Source organism: Lemur catta, chromosome 16 (genome assembly GCF_020740605.2).
Source record: "Lemur catta isolate mLemCat1 chromosome 16, mLemCat1.pri, whole genome shotgun sequence".
NCBI lineage: Eukaryota > Metazoa > Chordata > Mammalia > Primates > Lemuridae > Lemur > Lemur catta.
The window spans coordinates 15,923,006-15,940,916 of record NC_059143.1 but is presented as its reverse complement, the minus strand read 5'-3'; the positions used below and the strand labels follow the sequence as shown (position 1 = coordinate 15,940,916).

The window sequence follows — 17,911 nt, the reverse complement described above, 5'->3', positions numbered from 1 at the left end:
TGTACATCAAGTTCCTAAATAGCTTTATTCAGAACTATAAACATAAAAAATGCTTAATAAATAAATTATAATCCTAAATTAAGTTTATCTTTGAACAGTAAGCCCTGTATTTTAAATACAGTATAGTTTACAGTTTTTAAATGACTATATATAATATATTCACCATACTAACAATGTGCTCTATTGATACATATCTATATCTTACCTGAAAACTATATTGAGAAGAGAAAAATTCAACCAATTCAAAGTTTTGGTCTATATTAGGAAAAATTTGTCAAAATACAATTTGTGCTGAATAAAATTAATTTTGGTTTGCTGAATCAGCACATTCCTTTTGCAGCTACGTTACATAGCTTTTCAGAAGTTTAGCTGAATTACCAGAAGTTTTATGCACAACTGCCTAGAAGCAGGACTAAGAAGCATCCAAAAGTATTCCCTGCAAAAAATGAAATCTAATCTGAAGATTTAGTTATACTTTTAAAATTTATTCTTTATTAACATCCTGAAGAAAGTAACATTATAGCCTTTTGAGTTAGAAAATAATATTATAGCCTTTGAATTTTAACATAACAAAGTGAGGACACTAGGGCCAATGAAAAGGATACATGCCTCAGTCTTGCTCAGCTCAAGACAAAGTCCTGTTAAGATGACCTACAAATGGCTCTTGACAGAAAAGTTCATTATAAATCTATTAAAAAAAATTTTTAATCCCGATGAATTCATATGTCAGCTGCTGTGTTAAATTAAATGCCCCCGGAAGATGTGTGCATTCATTTTAATCTAATATTAATAACTAAGGGGGTAGTTTGGTGTGGCAAAATAAATCTAAAGGGTTTGGTAACTTTTCATTTTAAATGACATAAACTACAAAAATAAATTAATTGGATTATTGAAAGAGAGAGGTAAAAGAAAGGTTTTAAAAATATAAATGAAAGGAAGACCCAAGTATTCTTTAACCTAAAAAGCTTTTCAGACCTAATAGGCATGACAAAACCTGTCTTCATTCCTTTCTATTCAGCTCAGCAAGTGCTTTTGAGCTCCAATAGTTAATCAGTTACCAGATTCCACAATCTTTGTTTTTCACACTCCTCAATTCTTGCTGTGAATTGTTCCTCCACTGTACTTAGGATCACCCAGCAGGCCAATACTTTTTTCTTTGGCCTTATAAAGGCAATTATGTATCCACAATTAGATTTACCATATACAGTTGTTACCATATAGTAACAGCTTGTAAAAACATAATAGTATATTATCAAAGAAGTAGATGGCTTAAGATGAATCACTAATATATGAAATCTATTTAGCAAATTATTCAACCCAGCTTTTTAAATGGCTGTAGCCATGCCCAAGTTACAAAGAAGTCTAGCAAAAGTATATTGTATAAGCAAATACCCTTTATCTAAATGAATCAATGAACATATATGTAAGTGTTATAAAATAATATCTAACCAGATTTACAGAAAAGGTATAATGCAGGTATTACCATGTTAAAAATAGATATTTTCTTAAATATCATTTCTTAATTTAACATTCCAAAAATGCATAGAAAATTGAGAAATATAAAAAATATATTAACTTACCCTTCAATTTATTTAGAAAACCTCTGCTCTTGGTGAAAAGCAGAACATGTTTCACTGCTCACTTTCCCTGAAGCTATGAGTTTAAAATTAAATTAGTGGACGCCACCTCTCTGGACCACACTAGAGTTTGCTAGACACTACTGCTATGTGGAAGAGTTCTGCTGCATCTAAGCAATATACTGTGTGCAATGGATAACCTAATATGCCTTTCATTTAACTGGCTGGGCAGGTTTCTACCGTCTGTGGAACATGGAATCAAACCAGAATATGTTGGCATAACAAGCCAGTCAGACCGGTTCTTCCTTAGATCTAAAACCTGTCTGACCAGTCTGTATCAAAGGGTAGCCCAACATGCTGCAGCGGCTCAGTTCTGCTAAGCTTGTACTGGGTGAGTTATCCCCACCTCCCATCAACTCCCAACAAACTGCTCAGAATGTTGTAGCCTCCAGCAAAAAAATTCAGAGTTCTAGTGGGAGGGGTAGATCTGTGTCATGCATAGCAAGAGTTCATTGTTATAAGCCTCTCATGGGAGATACATATAAGCAAGTGGTCTATTATCTCAGAGGTAGGTAATCCTTCTTAAAATGTATTCTAGGGCTCTCTGCTGACTAAAGCCTCTAGAAAAAGATTATCTACAATGAAGAAGAATCCCATAATGTGTGACCTTTTCCACTAGTTTACTTGGATTTGCTAGGTCTAGTTTAGCCTTGAGGGAAGAGATTAATATTACTCACAAGGGTAGTATCCCTGAGAGCTAGAAGGAAGCATTTCTAGAGGGAGAGAAACAAGGTGTAAGTTGACCAAACATTTGCCTGTGTGTTATCTTCCTTGTTCTCAAATGGTCCTCATACCATTCTAGTCTAAAATTGGAAAAACTCCTACTTCCACATACTAGGGAAAACTGAGAGAGGTTTTACTTTGAATATTCAACAGTTCAAAACAAATGTTATCTACTATGTTTGAGGAACTGTGCCAGGTACAGGGTTCACAATGGTGAAAAAAACAAATTTAGTACCAGATAGGAGCAATGTCAAAGTTCCTGATTAAGCATGTTTAGTAAGCTTTTGGAAAGAAGAAATGAGCAACGCAAAGTTATATTTTGACAGAAATTGGTTTGTATTAAGGGAGACCATGAGAGATTTGTTCTTACTCTCACATAATACTTGCACATTTAGAAACAGTCTTTCCTATCTACTGATGCAGTGATTCTGAAACTTTTCTGCTTAAGTGAAGAGTTGTTTAAGAACACAGATTCCTGGGCTTCACCTCCAGAGATTCTGATTCAATAGGTCTGGAGTGTTGCCCAGACTTCTCCTGATTCTGATGCAGTTGCTATGGGGACCATAGGCCTAGACCTCACACTCAGGTTCTTTTCTATTTCTATACCTAATTAGATAGAATGAATACACATGAACCCAAAACTGCCATTTTCATTTTTGTATCTCCAGTGTCTAGAACATTGAGTGACACTTAGAAAGTACTTATTAATGCTTATTTAGCAAATATCTACTCAGAATCAATACTTGCTGGATCCCAGGAGAATCACAACTAGTAACTATCCTTTGACTCAAACTCCATTAAATACCGTAATTATAATAATTGAAGTGGGAACACAGAAAAGGGAGCAAGTATGACTATAAGTACAGGAAAGAATTTACAAGGGAGATTGGTTTAGAGACTTTTCTTTTTTAACCATAACCAAAGATTTTTATCTGCAGGATAACAAAAGATTGGAGGAACGATAAAAATAATGTCTTTATTTGATAGAGTAATAAAAGTGTTAAGTATCTGAGGACACTGTGAACTCAAAACTTGGTAATAAGGTTATTTTCTACAGCAGAGGTCAGCAAATTTTTCCCATAAAGGATCAGAGACTAAATATTTTAGAGTTTGTAGGTCAGATTGTCTTTGTCTCAACTATTCAGCTGTACCATTGTAGCGCGAAAGCATAGACAATAATCAGTGAATCTGTGTGATAATTGTGAAATATATATTAATATTTGGTCCATGACCCCTTTCCTGGCACACAACTTCTAAAATCTTTAGAATCTCCACAGTGATGTCTTTTTGAATGCTAATGAGTTGATTGGTAGCTGGCAGCCCCTACAGTAGCTTCAGGATGGGGGCAGGTCACCAGAAGGACAAAGGCATGATTAGAGGGTTGGGACTTTCAGCCCCACTCCCCAGCCTTTGGGTAGGGGAGAGGGGCTGAAGGTTAAAGTTGATCACCAATGGCCAGTGGTTTAGTCAATCACACGTATGTAATGAAGCCCTGTAAAAATCCAAAAAGGAGGTTTCTGAGAACTTCAGATAGCTGAATACATGGAGGTTCCTAGAGGGTGGCATGCCCGGGAGGGCATGGAAGTTCCACACCCTTCTCATATGCCTTGCTCTGTGCATCTCTTCATCTGTATCCTATTTAATAACCTTTATAATAAACTGGTAAATGTAAATGTTTTCCTGAGTTCTGTGAGTTGCTCTAGCAAATTAATTGAACGTAAGGAGGGAGTTATGTGAATTTATATCAATTTATATACCCTAGTTTATATCAGTGAGAAGCACAGGCCAAACAACCTGGGGCTTGCCTTTGGCATTGGAAGTGGGGGCAGGCTTGTGGGACTGAGCCCTCAACCTATGGGATCTGATAATACTACCTCCAGGTAAATAGGGTCAGAATTGAATTGGAGGATACCCAGCAGGTGTCTGCTGCAGAATTGATTTCTTGCTTGTTGGTGGGGAGAAATCCTCACACATTTGGTCACAGAAGTGTTCTGTGCTGATTGTTGTTGAGAGAATAGAAAAAGCACTTTGAGTTTGTGTGTGTGTTTCTTTTTACACAATGGGTGTGACTGTTCCAATAAAACTTTACAAAACAGGTGGCAGGCCAGATTTGGCTAGTGGGCCATAGTTTGCTGACCCCTGATTTAGAGTAAACTTGTAAAATTTAACAAGGTTGCATAATTGGCTACTAAAATGGGCTTTGAAATCAGAAAGCTTGGGTTCTCTTCCAGTTCTGTTCCACACTAGCCTTGTCACCTGTATGAAGTATGTTTTATTTATAAAATGGGGATAAAAATAATATTACCTACCCCCTAGAGTTATTATAACATTCAAATAATATAATTTATGTAAAGGGTTGTCTGAAGATCTGGTACACCATAAGGGCTTAATAAAAAAGTCAACTAAAAATAAAATGAGTTAAACATGATAGTTGCCTATAATCCCAGCTAATCGAGAGGCTGAGGCAGGAGGATCAGTTGAGCCCAGGAGTTCAAGACCAGCCTGAGCAACATACCAAGACCCCATCTCAAAAAAATAAATAAATGGATAAAAAAAATTTTAAACCATGATATTTGAATATAGGTGTTTATTTCTTTGATTTCTTGAAATCCTCCTGAAATGAAAGTAAAGAACCAAAACAGTCTGAACTCTTAAAGATCAAAAAGAATGAGAGAGGTAGCAGAGAAGAGATGTCTATGTATTTTTGGAAGAAGGAAGGAAGATGAGTGGTGACTGACTTAGTAGAATACAGGGTGTCAGCAGACTTGTGTTCCTTTATGGAGGCTCTAGGGCAGAAAAATCTGTTCTCTTACCTTTTCTAGCTTCTAGCAGGTGCCAGGATTTCTTGGCCCATGGCTCCCTTCCATCTTCAAGGCCAACAATGGCTGATTAAGTCTTTCACACATCTCATCATTCTGACCCTGACTCTTCTGTCCCTCTCTTCCACATTTAAGTCCCACTAGATAATCCAATATAAGCTTCCTATTTTAAAGTCAGCTGATTAACAATTTTAATTCCATCTGCTACCTAAATTCTCTTTTGCCATGTAATATAACATTATCACAGGTTCCTGGGATTAGGATGTGTGGACATCTTTGAGAGGCCATTATTCTGCCTACCACAGAGGTTAAGTCAAAGTCTGTGTATTTATTGTTGAGATACTCAGGTCTATTTGTCTACCTGGCTTCCAAATGCTAGCGACCAGGTTTGTGTTCTTTACTCACAAAGTAGGAAACTGGAGAATTTCTCTTTGATAAACTCTCAAGGCTGATCACCCTACTGCGCTGGTTATAAACTAGGGCTGATTTTGTTTCCTAGGGGACATTTGACAATGTCTTGAGAAATTTTTGATTGTAACAACTAGGGAAGTAGGTAGAGGTGTGCTACTGGCATTTAGTGGGCAGGGACCAGGGATACTGCTAAACATCTTACAATACACAGTACAGCTTGTCTTTCTAGCCCAATAAATAATCATCTAGTCCAAAATGTCAATAGTGCCAAGGTTGAGAAACCCTACCCTCATGTTAAGTCTGCCAGTTAACATCACCCTAACATAAGAATCTAACATGGAAAGAAACCAACAGATAAAAAGAACTTATAGACAACAGTCAATGCAGGGAACAGAATAATATTTTAAATCCAACTATATCAATATCTTCAAGGAAATAAAAGAAATTACTGATTACATAAAACAAGAACAGAAAGGCTATCTAAAAGTGCAATGGCACTTTTGGAGAACAAAGAAAAGTTATTGGAAAGTAAATATGTTAGCAGAAATAAAGACAGGAGGAGCTGGAAGATAAAGTTGAGGAAATTTCCTAGAAGTAAGATAGAAAGATAAGAGGGGAAAAAGAAGATAAAACATTATATAAAATCAGAGAATTAATCCAGGAAATCCATCACTTGACTAAAGAATTTCCAGGAAAGAATAGAGAAAATGGAAGATTGAAAATTATCAAATAGTTCTAAAGTTTTTCCCCAGAAACAAAGTACCCAAGTTTCTGATTTACAGGGTCCACCAAATGCCAGCAAATGAATGAAGAGAGGCTATCAACATCCCATTGTCATGGAATTTTAGAACGGCTGGATAAATATCTAAAAACTTCCAGAGAGATGAGAAAAAACAAAACACAAAAAACTAGTCACATAAACAGTATAGGTATCAGAATAGCATAGAATTTATTAGCAGCAACACTGAAAACTAGAAAACAATCGATTAGCCTTAAAAATTCTGTGAGAATATTATGCATAAACCAATAATTCTGTATTCAATCTTGCAGCCAAGTGTGAGGATAGAATAAATGTAGCTTTGGACACATTAGAGCTCTAAAACTATTATCTCCTTATCTTTTCTTAAGAATCTACTGGAAGATTTATAACAAAACAAGAGTAAATTAAGAAAGATGAAAACATGGAGTCCAGAAGAATCTTGCCTTCTCTTTGCTTAAGGTCCAACATGGCCACCAGTTCTGAGACCTATCCTATACAGGGTCATTCTTCACCAGTAAGTTATAGAAGATTCTGTAATTTTTACTCAGAGAGGGAGTGGGGAGGAAGAGAGAGAGGGACAGACAGGGAGAGAGGGGAGAGGAGAGAGAGGGGATATGAATACGATTGATTTTTCGTCACCTAATTCAGTGGATGTCCTTGGGTCAGGAGTCCATGATACACAATCTGTCTGGCTGAGTAGGCTTCAGACTATGGTGCTATACACTGGAACATTCTCAGATAAAGGGGCTGTGGGTAGAAAATGCAATGAAACGTGTTATGTATAATATTTTATTAAATGTATAAGATGCCCCTATATTTCATATTCTACCCAGTTATTTTTCAGCTCTCATATATTGTTTGAAAGTTTCTAAGGGCATATAGGATATAAGTACTTTGCCTATAGCATCTAGTAATGGGTAATAATAACAGCTATTATTTGTTGATCAATGCCAGGCATTTTTCTAAGCACTGTTCACATATCATCTCATTTAATTCCTACAGTGGTCCTAGTAGAGACATAGTTATTACTATATTTCCTACATTACAGATGAGGAAAATGAGATACACAGAAATTCAGTAATTTACTGAAAGCAAAATAACTGAACTCAAGCACTCTGATTCCTGAGCCTAGGGTATTAATCTTTATCTTAAAGCTGAAGATCTGCTTATGGGAAAGGGATAGATTCTCTCTGTGTTGGTAATTAGAGACCAAGATCTGCTTTTGGTCTTCGCTCTTTTCCCAGGCAAACTCTTTCCATTGAGGTTGATTTCATTTAGGTGTTATTTTCATTAAAGCAATTGTGTGATTGATCATACATTTAATCATCTGTGAGGGTATTTGAATTCCAAAAGAGTAGCTTATTTCTCAAATGAATCTTAATAGGTGGAATTTGTCTGGGACATACAAGTAGTCTTCTGTTGTATTTCCTTCCCTGCATCTCACCTGGAAATGGCATTTATATCCACATGTGGTTGTCCGATATGTATTCCTTTCTCCCATATACACATATATCCATTAAGGCTCGGTTTTAGAAAGAGTCATCTCCTGGGGAGAGAATATGGTTTGGCATAGTTAATATTTTTTTTATTAATAATTACTAAAAAAATGCAATATCTTTTGTACCACCAATTCTGTTTTCTTCATACTTACTCAGAGTGATTGTAATAAATATTAGATGTAAATTTAAAATATTTTTTTCAATGCAAGTTTTTCCTTTCTTTTAACCTGTATATCCCCAAGAACAGTTCTTTTTCTGATTTCATTTTGACAGTTTCATACAGCAATATTAAATTTGCTATAATGACAAGGAAAATGTAGTCTAAATTGAACTGGAATTACATTTCTACCTTATAAATCAAACCAAAAAATATCCATTTAGTTATTCTCTACAATGTAAGCTGAGCTTCTCAAGAGATTTGGAAATATTTTTTAATTGATGTAAAGTTAAAAGAAAATGGGGTTAATATTCACAGATCATATGATGAGGAAGGCAGTGAACCTGGTACAAGTACAAACCTGCATCTACAGGAAAAGTATGCACAAACATTTATATCTGCCAATTTTCATAAGTAAAGGTTTGCAACATACTATCCAATAGCTAGTAAAACCTGATCACTATGAAATTAAGAGCATGTTTTACCTGAATAAGCCCAAATCAAGAAACTTGATTCTGACTTTGTCTCAAGTACTCTTAGGTTAATATAAACATGTATTAGTTATTTATTGAACATCCTAAATCTCAGTTGTTTCATTTATTAAATGAGGGGAGTTTGATTGGTTATGTTTTAAATATCTATTTGGCTCAAAAGTTTTATTTTACGGTTCTTTGGGGCATGTGAACAATTCAGAAAATTTGGGAGCAAAAGCAAAATAGACCAGAATAGACATTTTACAGGAAGACAAATTTTAAAATGCAAGCTAATTTTAGGTTGTGTTCACCAAAAGCTGATGTTGAGACATGAATTCAGGTGCAAGTGATTTATTTATTAGAAATGCGCTTCCATATGAAATCAATAAGGCAGTCAGGGAGACAGGACCAAAAAAAAAAAAAAAAGGAAAAGAAAAGGAAGGGAATGATTTCAGCATCAGCCTGTCCTAGGGAGCTTCAGAGCATAAATACAATGAAAGAGTTTATACTACTTGCAGGCAAAGGAATTGGGCTTCCATATTCTTCCAAAAGTCGCTGGTTGCTGGCTACCCCAGAAGGACGAAAACTTCCAGGCACTTTTGGCTCTCAGCACCTCTGCATGAGGTAGCTCTAGTAATCCAAGAATAGTCCTTTGAAGAAAGATGCAGATAACATTAAGAGTAAAGCATTAAGACTTCTGTTTCTAGCCAAGATAGAGTTAAAAGAATCAGATTTACCCTACATTTGAAACAAGGACAGAATATATAAAACAATAGTTTTCAAGTCATTGTACATTGGTCAATAAAGAACAGTTGTCTCTCAGAGAGGGTACACAAACAAGGTGAGCCTACAATTACTCCAGCTTACTGCCTGGAGAGAATTTCCAGGCCATAGCCAAGAGAGGAATAACTGAGGTAGAGTTTAGCAGCCTCACAGAGATTGTCAGATTGGATAAAAATGCAAGACCCAACTATGTGCTGCCCCTAACAAACATATTTTAGGTGTAAAAAACCAAATAGGTTGAAAGTAAAAGGATCAAAAAAGACATACCATGCTAACACTAATCGAAAGGTATCTTGAGTGGCTATATTAACATCAGACTCTGATCTAGGCTTTAGATCAGAGTATGATACTGAGGACAAGAAGGTTCATTTTAGAAAGATCACTTCATCAAGGGACCTAATAATCCTACACATTTATATATCCAATAATATAAATAAAATATATGTGAAGCAGAAGCTGATAGAACTAAAAGGAGAACAGGACAAATCCATAACTATATCCCATAATTATATCTGGAGATTCCAACACACATCTCTCAATAATTGATAGAATAAGTAAACAGAAGATCATTGAGTATAGGCTTAACACCATCAACCTACTAGATGTAATTGACATTCATAGATCACTCCACTTTAAAACAAGAGAATACACATTATTTTTAAGTGTACATGGAACATTTACCAAGTTAGACTATATTCTGGGTCATAAAACAAGTCTAAAATTTAAACATATTCAAGTCATACAAAATACATTTCCTGACCACAATGGAATTAAATTAGAAATCAAAAACAGAACAATACATGGGAAATCCCCAAATATTTGTAAACTAAATAACACACTCCTAAATAACTCATGGGTCAATGATGAAATGAAACAGGAAAGTATTTTGAGTTAAATGATAATGAAAATGCAATATATTAAAATTATGAGATGTTGCTAAAACAGTACTTAGAATTAAATTTATAATATTAAATGTGTTTTAAATTAAATATAGACACTAAATGTGAAAAAGAAAGATCCCAGGTCAATAACCTCAACTTCCACCTTAAGAAACTAGAAAAAGAAGAGAAAGAAAATAATAAAAATCATTGAAATTAAAGACAGAATAATGATAGAGAAAATCAGTGCAACCAAAAGCTGCTTCTTTGACCAAGTCAATAAAATTGATAAACCTTTAGCCACACTGATCAGGAAAAAAAGAAGAAAAAAGATTTGGTGGGAGGATAGGGGGAGAAAACACAAATGATCAATATTAGGAATAAGAGAAATAATATCACTACAGATGCAATAGATATTAAAAGTATAAGAAGGGAATATTATGAACAACTTTATGCCTATACAGTCAACCTCTTAGATGAAATGGACAATACTTGAAAGATGTAAACTGTCAAAGCTCACTCAAGAAGAGATAACCCGTTATTTATTAAAACATTTTAAATTGTAGTTAAAAACCTAACCACAAAGAACTACAGGTCAAGAGTTTCACTGATGAAAGGTTTTACTGGTGAATTCTTACAAACTAGGAGGAAGTAACACCAATTTCAATCAGACTTTTCTAGAAAATCAAAAGGAGGAGGTACTTCCCAACTGATTTTTGGTATCAGCGTTACTGTGATATCAAAACCAAAGACATTATAAGGAAATAAGATAATAGATTTATATTCTTTATGAAATAGATGCAAAATTCTAAACAAAATTTTAGCAAATTGAAGCCAACAACATATAAGAGGGATATTACTTCGTAATGAAATGGGGTTTTATTCTAGGAATGTGAGGTTTGTTTAACATTTAAAAACATCAATTAGTGTAATTTATTATATTTGACAAACTATAAAAGCAAAAACTATATTATTTCAATAGATGCAAAAAGTTTGGTGACAAAATTCAGCATCCATTCCTGATAAAAAGTATTTGTAAACCAGGATTGGAAGAGATCTTCCTCATTATAATAAATGGCATTTATGAAAAACCTACAACTAACATCACAGATAATGGTGAAAGATTGAAAGATTTTTCCCCTAAGTTCAGAAGCAAGGCAAGGATACCCATTACAACCACTTGTATTTAGTATTATAATAGAGATTCCAACCAGTGCAATAAGGAAAGAAAAAATAATAAAGTCTATACAGATCGGAAAGGAAGAATTAAAACTATCTTTATTTGCAGACCACATGAGTGTCTATGTAGAAAATCCCATGGAATCTACAAAAAAATTCTAGAACTAATAATTGGGGTTAGCAAGTTTATAATATACAAGATCAATATACAGAAACCATAATTAACAAATAATAGCAATGAATAATCTAAAATTAAAATTTGGAAAGCAATACTATTTATAATAGTATCATAATAATATATCAAGTCATTTCAAAAATAAATATTTTGGTACAAATCTCACAAAACGTGAAAATTATAACTAAAAACTACAAAATATTGCTGATGGAAATTAAAGAATAATCAATTAGACATACAGGGTTCATGGATTGGAAGACTCAATATTCTTTTTTTTTGTTTTTTTGAGACATCATAGCTCACCGCAGCCTCATACTCCTAGGCTCAAGCGACCTTCCTGTCTTAGCCTCCTGAGTAGCTGGAACTACACTACCGTGGGCATGCACCACCATGGCCTGATAATTTTTTCTTCTTCTTCTTTTTGTAGATATAGGGTCTCAATATGTTGCCCAGGCTCGTCTCAAACTCCTGGCCTCAAGCAATCCTCCTGCCTTGGCCTACCAAAGTGCTGGGATTATAGGTATGAGCTTGGCTCAGTATTCTTACGATGTCATTTCTCTCCAAATTGATCTATATAGACTTAATGCAGTCTCAATAAACCTCCCAGCACTTTTGTATAAATTGGCAGGCTGATTCTAAAATTTATATTGAAATACCAAGGACTTAGAATAGTCAGAACAACTAGATTAATAAGTTGGAGAATTTATATTCAGTGGTGTGCTGATAAATGTTTAATAACCAGCTTTCTGGAAATATTTTTGTGGTATAAATACACCATGGCTGATTTTAAGCTACTAATGTGACAGCACTGAACACAGACTAGGGAAGAGATACACATGATCAGCTATTGAGAATTCACAGATTTTGCTTTATCAAAGTTAAGAACTTTTGATCTTCAAAAGACATTGTTGGTCTGGCTCACACCTATAATTCTAGTACTTTGGGAGGCCGAGGTGGGAGGATTCCTTGAGGCCAGGCATTTGAGAACAACCTGAGTGACATGGCAAGACACCACTCTTCATCCTCCTCCCCCCACCCCATCTCTACAAAAGATGGAAAAATAGCAGAGCATGGTGGTGCATGCCTATAAGTCCCAGCTACTTGGGAGGATAAGGTAGGAGGATCACTTGAGCCCAGGAGTTTGAAGTTGTAGTGAGCTATGATGATGCCACTGTACTCTAGTCTGGGCCACAGAGCAAGACCCTGTCTCAAAAAAAAGTTAAAAAATAAAAAAATAAGCCACAGACTGAGAAAATATTTGCAAATCATACATCATATAAAGGACTTGTATAAAGCATATATAAAGAACCCTTAAAACTTAATAAAAAGAAAAAAAACAACCCAATTAAAAATAGGCGAAGTATTTGAAAAGATGTATCAGCAAAGAAGTCACGTGGATTTCAAGTAAGCACATGCAAAGATGCTTGAGATCATTAGTCATTAGGGAAATACAAATCAAAACCACAATGAGATACCATTACATGTCCATTAGAATATATACAATTAAAAAGCTTGACTGTACCAAATATTAGTGAGGATGTGGAGCAACTGGAATTCTCAGACACTGTTGGTGAGAATATGAAATGGTACACCCATGCTAGAAATCAGTTTAGCAGTTTCTTAAAAATGTTTGACCATATAACCCAGCCATTCTCTCCTAGGTATTTACCCAAGAGAAGTAAAAACATATGTTTGTTCTCTGATTTATATAAGCAGTTTCTCTCATGAAAAAAAGCCCAAACGTAGGTAAAAACCAAACCAAACAATGCAGAAGAAACATCTCAAGAACTTAGTGCCTTGAGGGTCTGTATTATGGTTCTATTCTGTCATTTTGGATATCATTACTGGGATTTCCAGTTTGTTAAAAATGAGGGAGTTGAAATGTTTGTTTTATAAGGTTGTAGCTAGCTAAAAATGTAAAATATGAAGAGTTCTCAAGAAACTTGAACGTATTATAGAACATGGTGTTGTGCATTCACATTTGAAAATGTTTTAAATAATTTTCATAAAATTGGAATAATTGATGGACACTGTTATATATCTTAGTAATATGGTTAAATAATTTTGGGGAGAGATAACAAAATCTTTATTCTTAAGGAAAATTGTAAGCAAATGTAACTTAATAACTATAACTTTTATGGTTTTAGATAAACTCAGCCTAATTTTTACAAAATAATCATATTTTGAAGGAGAATTTCTGATCATAATAATTTTGTTTCATATTTTTGAAATATCCAAAATATTCTACCAATTATTTTGAGTTTTACTTTGGTTATATAAAATGACAAAAGCTCAGTTGGCTATTTTTCTGTATATAATTACATAAGGTTTTGAGATTTGAGAGGATTTTTTTGTTAATACAAGTTTACAATACCTTCAAGGATAAAGGTCTGTTTGAGATAATTTTGGTAAGCATTAATTATCAGTTTAAGAAATTACATGATAATGTTCAAACAATGCATAAGACCAAGGAACAAGTAATTACTTTAGGTATGGAAAGGATCATACATACATGATTTAAGTAAGTTAACATTAAATTAGAGAAATTATTTAGGCCCTGTTGACATGATCTTGGAGATATGAGAGCCATACAAATGTAAGTGGGAGCCCCCAGGTACAGTATGTCTACCTCCTTAATATGAGGCAGAACCTGATAAAAAATAATTGTACATAAAAAAATAGAAATACTGTAAAGCTATAACTAAATTGTGGCTCTGGGTTAACTACCAAATTCTTCGATAAGGTATTACAAAACCGCTTGTCCTGGTTCTGATCAGAGTCCTTGACTTTTTGGCCTTCTCGGGTATCAGTGGCCAGTCCTCTTCTGTGTCCCAAGTTGGTTCATTCTGGATTGGTCACATTCTTTAATTTGATCTGTGAAATCTAGAAAGCTCTCAGTCTCTCTCAGAAGTTGATAAAATTAGAGGTTGTAGGCTAGCTACTTCATAATAACAACTAGCATTTTCAGATGTTTGCCACTTCTAAGCAATTTTGGATAGTAGCCCATTTAATTCTCACAAAGTGTTATAAGATATGTATTATTTAGAGACCAGGAAATAGTTACAGAGAGATTGGCAGCCTAGTTCTAAAACTCATGTGTTTAATCATTACATTATACTGCCTTAGAGATGAACTAGATATTGTCCTCAAATTGATATTATTATCTATTATTTTAGCTACTTTTGTAACAAGTATAAACTTGCTATTGTTAAGGAGGTAATTTCCTTTTATGTTTGTTTTTAAATAGAGACAGGGTCTTAGAGACAGGGTCTCGCTCTGCTACCCAGGCTGGAACTCCTGGATTCAAGTGATCTTTCTACCTTAGCCTCCTGAGTAGCTGGGATTACAGGCAGGAGCCACCATTCCCAGCTGTTTTAAGTTCCCTTCAATAATATAAGTTCCCTTCAATAATATAACTTCTCTTTTCTGCCACTCAGTGGGAAGAAAGGGTTTTGTAGTCACCTCCCCTCAAAAACAAAAGTCTCCCTCACTGCTCAAAAGCCATTGGTTTTTTTTGAGACAGAGTCTCACTCTGTTGCCCAGGCTGAGTGCCATGGCATCAGCCTAACTCACAGCAACCTCAAACTCCTGGGCTCAAGCAATGCCTCAGCCTCCTGAGTAGCTGGGACTACAGGCATGTGCCACCATGCCGGCTAATTTTTTCTATATATTTTTAGTTGTCCAGCTAATTTCTTTCTATTTTTTTTTTTTTTTTTTTTTTAGTAGAGACGAGGTCTTGCTCTTGCTCAGGCTAGTTGGTCAGAAGCCATTTTTTTCTGTGCTCATATTTCCCAAATGTATTTGACCTCAGAACACTCTTTTTTATAGCACGTTATTAACCGCTACCTAATGTTGTGTGAAGTGTTCTGTGGGGCACTAGTTTGGAAAATGAGACAGTACTGTTACTCACTGTATTGTTGTACTATCAAATGACCTGCTTGGAATAGTGGCCAGTGTGATTAAAACTTCAGTAACTGTTTACCTGGTTTTGCTGTTTATTATGTCCCTTCATATGTATATTATATAAGTCTTAGTTAAAATTCCTTTAGTCATAAAGGAAACTAATTTGAACTACTTTAAACCAAAAAGTCAGGGATTTATTTTGAAACTATAAAAGTATCCTAAGAGGAATATAGGGATGTAGGTATGTCTAAAGCAAGGAATCAGTCTGGCCAAATGAGGAAATAGAACCAGGAAATGGAAAGCCTCCTTACTCTCATTCTTTCTCTCTGGGGCACCTAGTCTTTCATTGCTGCATCTATCTGCAAGTCTACTTAATCTTTCTTTACAGATGCAAGTGACAGCTAAAATATCCCAGTACTTTGAGATTTATATAATATTGGCATGAACTGTGTCTAGCAGGATTCTGGTGGCTTCTGCAAGATCTCTACAGATTTCTGAATGAGGGGGCAGTGATATAAGGGGATGGGGGAATGCCAGGCTGATGTTCTCATGGTCACCTCTGGCTCTGGATTCATGTTTCCATATGTAGTAAACTTTGTTGAAGATTTGGAGGTTTATATCATAGCAATATAATCAGGACTGACTACTGGGGATACTTTCAGATACTCCTGAGAAATTTCTTTTGGACCTTCATTAAAAAAGTCCTATTTCAAACTTTCTTACTGACTTCTTTTTCTTCTCCTCATGAGGGAAACAGTTTTTTTCTGGTGCCACGCAGAGGAGTTTTACTATCTTCTTTGATTCTGTGGCTTCCAATACCTATGCTCTCAGGGTCTTATATTCTATCCTGAGCAACTCAAACAAGGATGTGTCTCTTTGTTGTTGTGTTAGTTTGCTAGGGCTGCCATAACGAAGTACCACAGACTGGATGGCTTAAACAATAGAATTTTATTGTCTCAAAGTTCTGGAGGCTAAAAGTCCAAGATCAAGGTATCAGCAAGGTTGTCTTTTTCTGAGGATCATGAAGGAAGGATCTGTTCCAGGCTTCTCTTTTGGGTTTGTAGATGGCTATCTTCTCCCTGTGTCTTCACATCGTATTCTCTCTGTACGCGTCTGTATCTGAATTTGTGTCCAAATTTCCTCATCTTAATAAGGACACCAGTCATATTGGATTGTCCAATAAGGACACCTATCCTAATGGTTTCAGTTTAATGTAATTACTTCTTTACAGACCCTAGATTGTTTTGTGGTTCATAAGTGTGATAATTGGGTTTTTATGCTATTGTGTGAGATATGCCTCCCTCAAACCTGGTTGGCACATTACCTGTCTGATGTGAAAAAAAAAAAAAAAGACTCTATCTTCAAATTCAGTTACATTCTGAGGTACTGAGGATTAGAACTTCAACGTAAGAATTTTGGGGGCAGGGACACAATTCGGCCTATAGTGCTGGTATTTTTTGTTAATATAATTTTTACCTTTGTTACTTTCGTTTCACAGTGTTTATGGGAGATGAGAATGGAAATCCTCCTAGCAGCAACTTAGTTTAACCAAATAGCCTTAGCTGATTAGGATTAGGTCCCAATTCTAAATCTCCAGGATGGAGAATCAGATTGATAGAGGTTAGGTGATGTATCCACTTCAGAACACTCGGTTTTGGCCAAGGATCAGGTTATTTAGTACAATGAGGCTGATGGTGTCCATCCTTGTTGACTAGAAACACTTACCAGTGAAATGATTACTCCACTTAAGTATTTTATCTACTATTAAAAAAACTAGTGTAAATTAAAATTTATTTAGAATTCAAAAGAGCACTATGATATTTTGTGCCAACTTTAATGTTTTAGCACTAATTTCAAAAGTAGGATATACTCTTGAGAATTTATTACTTAGAAAATTTTATGATTGATCAATACGTAAAAGAAAAAGAAATTGAAATGGTTATTTTATATCTGTATTTAATGTTGAAGTAATTGGTATACTTAAACTTCTAATAAGAAGTCATAGAACTACAAAGCAAGGTAAACTTGGTTAAATATTGCAACTTGTTTTGTCTGAAATTACTCAGGTGCTAATGAATTCTCCAACTTGAGGAGACATGCAGTGAAAATTGCATCACTTTGGTTTTGTGTGCTGCTGTAAGCAGTGATTTTTTTCCCCCGACCTGTAGTTTTTCCTTTAAATTGCTACCTTGTGCCAAATTAAGATATGAGTTTGCAAATAGCTTCACTTTATGTGCCAGCAATAATAACTAGACTCACCAAGGAAAAGTAAACTCAGCCACCTTTACAAAACTTAGTATTTCGTATTTCTTTCTTTCTTTTTATACTTGTGTCACTACAACTTATTTTTTTCTGTGACACATTTTAGAGATTTCCCATGTGTGAGAATGTGGTGATCAGTGTCTTTAATGTCAGAGAAGTTGTAATTAGCTGGAAACATGGCCGGAGGTCACATTTTCTAAGTAGCAACGTGATACTACTTCTGGCTTGGAAGGCAGTGGTAAGCTTTTATAT

The 17,911-nt window shown here is 35.0% G+C and overlaps 1 protein-coding gene and 1 pseudogene across 1 annotated transcript in view; one reads left to right on the top strand and one right to left on the bottom strand.

The window, feature by feature from the left end:
- RBBP8 (RB binding protein 8, endonuclease) overlaps positions 1-1,770 on the bottom strand; it is a 105,433-nt gene extending 103,663 nt beyond the window's left edge. The window contains exon 1 of the mRNA XM_045527212.1: positions 1,581-1,770. The gene's annotated coding sequence lies outside the window, so the exon portion shown is untranslated. The remainder of the gene's footprint in view (positions 1-1,580) is intronic.
- A 14,865-nt stretch (positions 1,771-16,635) lies between these two features.
- Positions 16,636-16,731, top strand: LOC123621998 (annotated as a pseudogene).
- Positions 16,732-17,911: the final 1,180 nt, after the last annotated feature.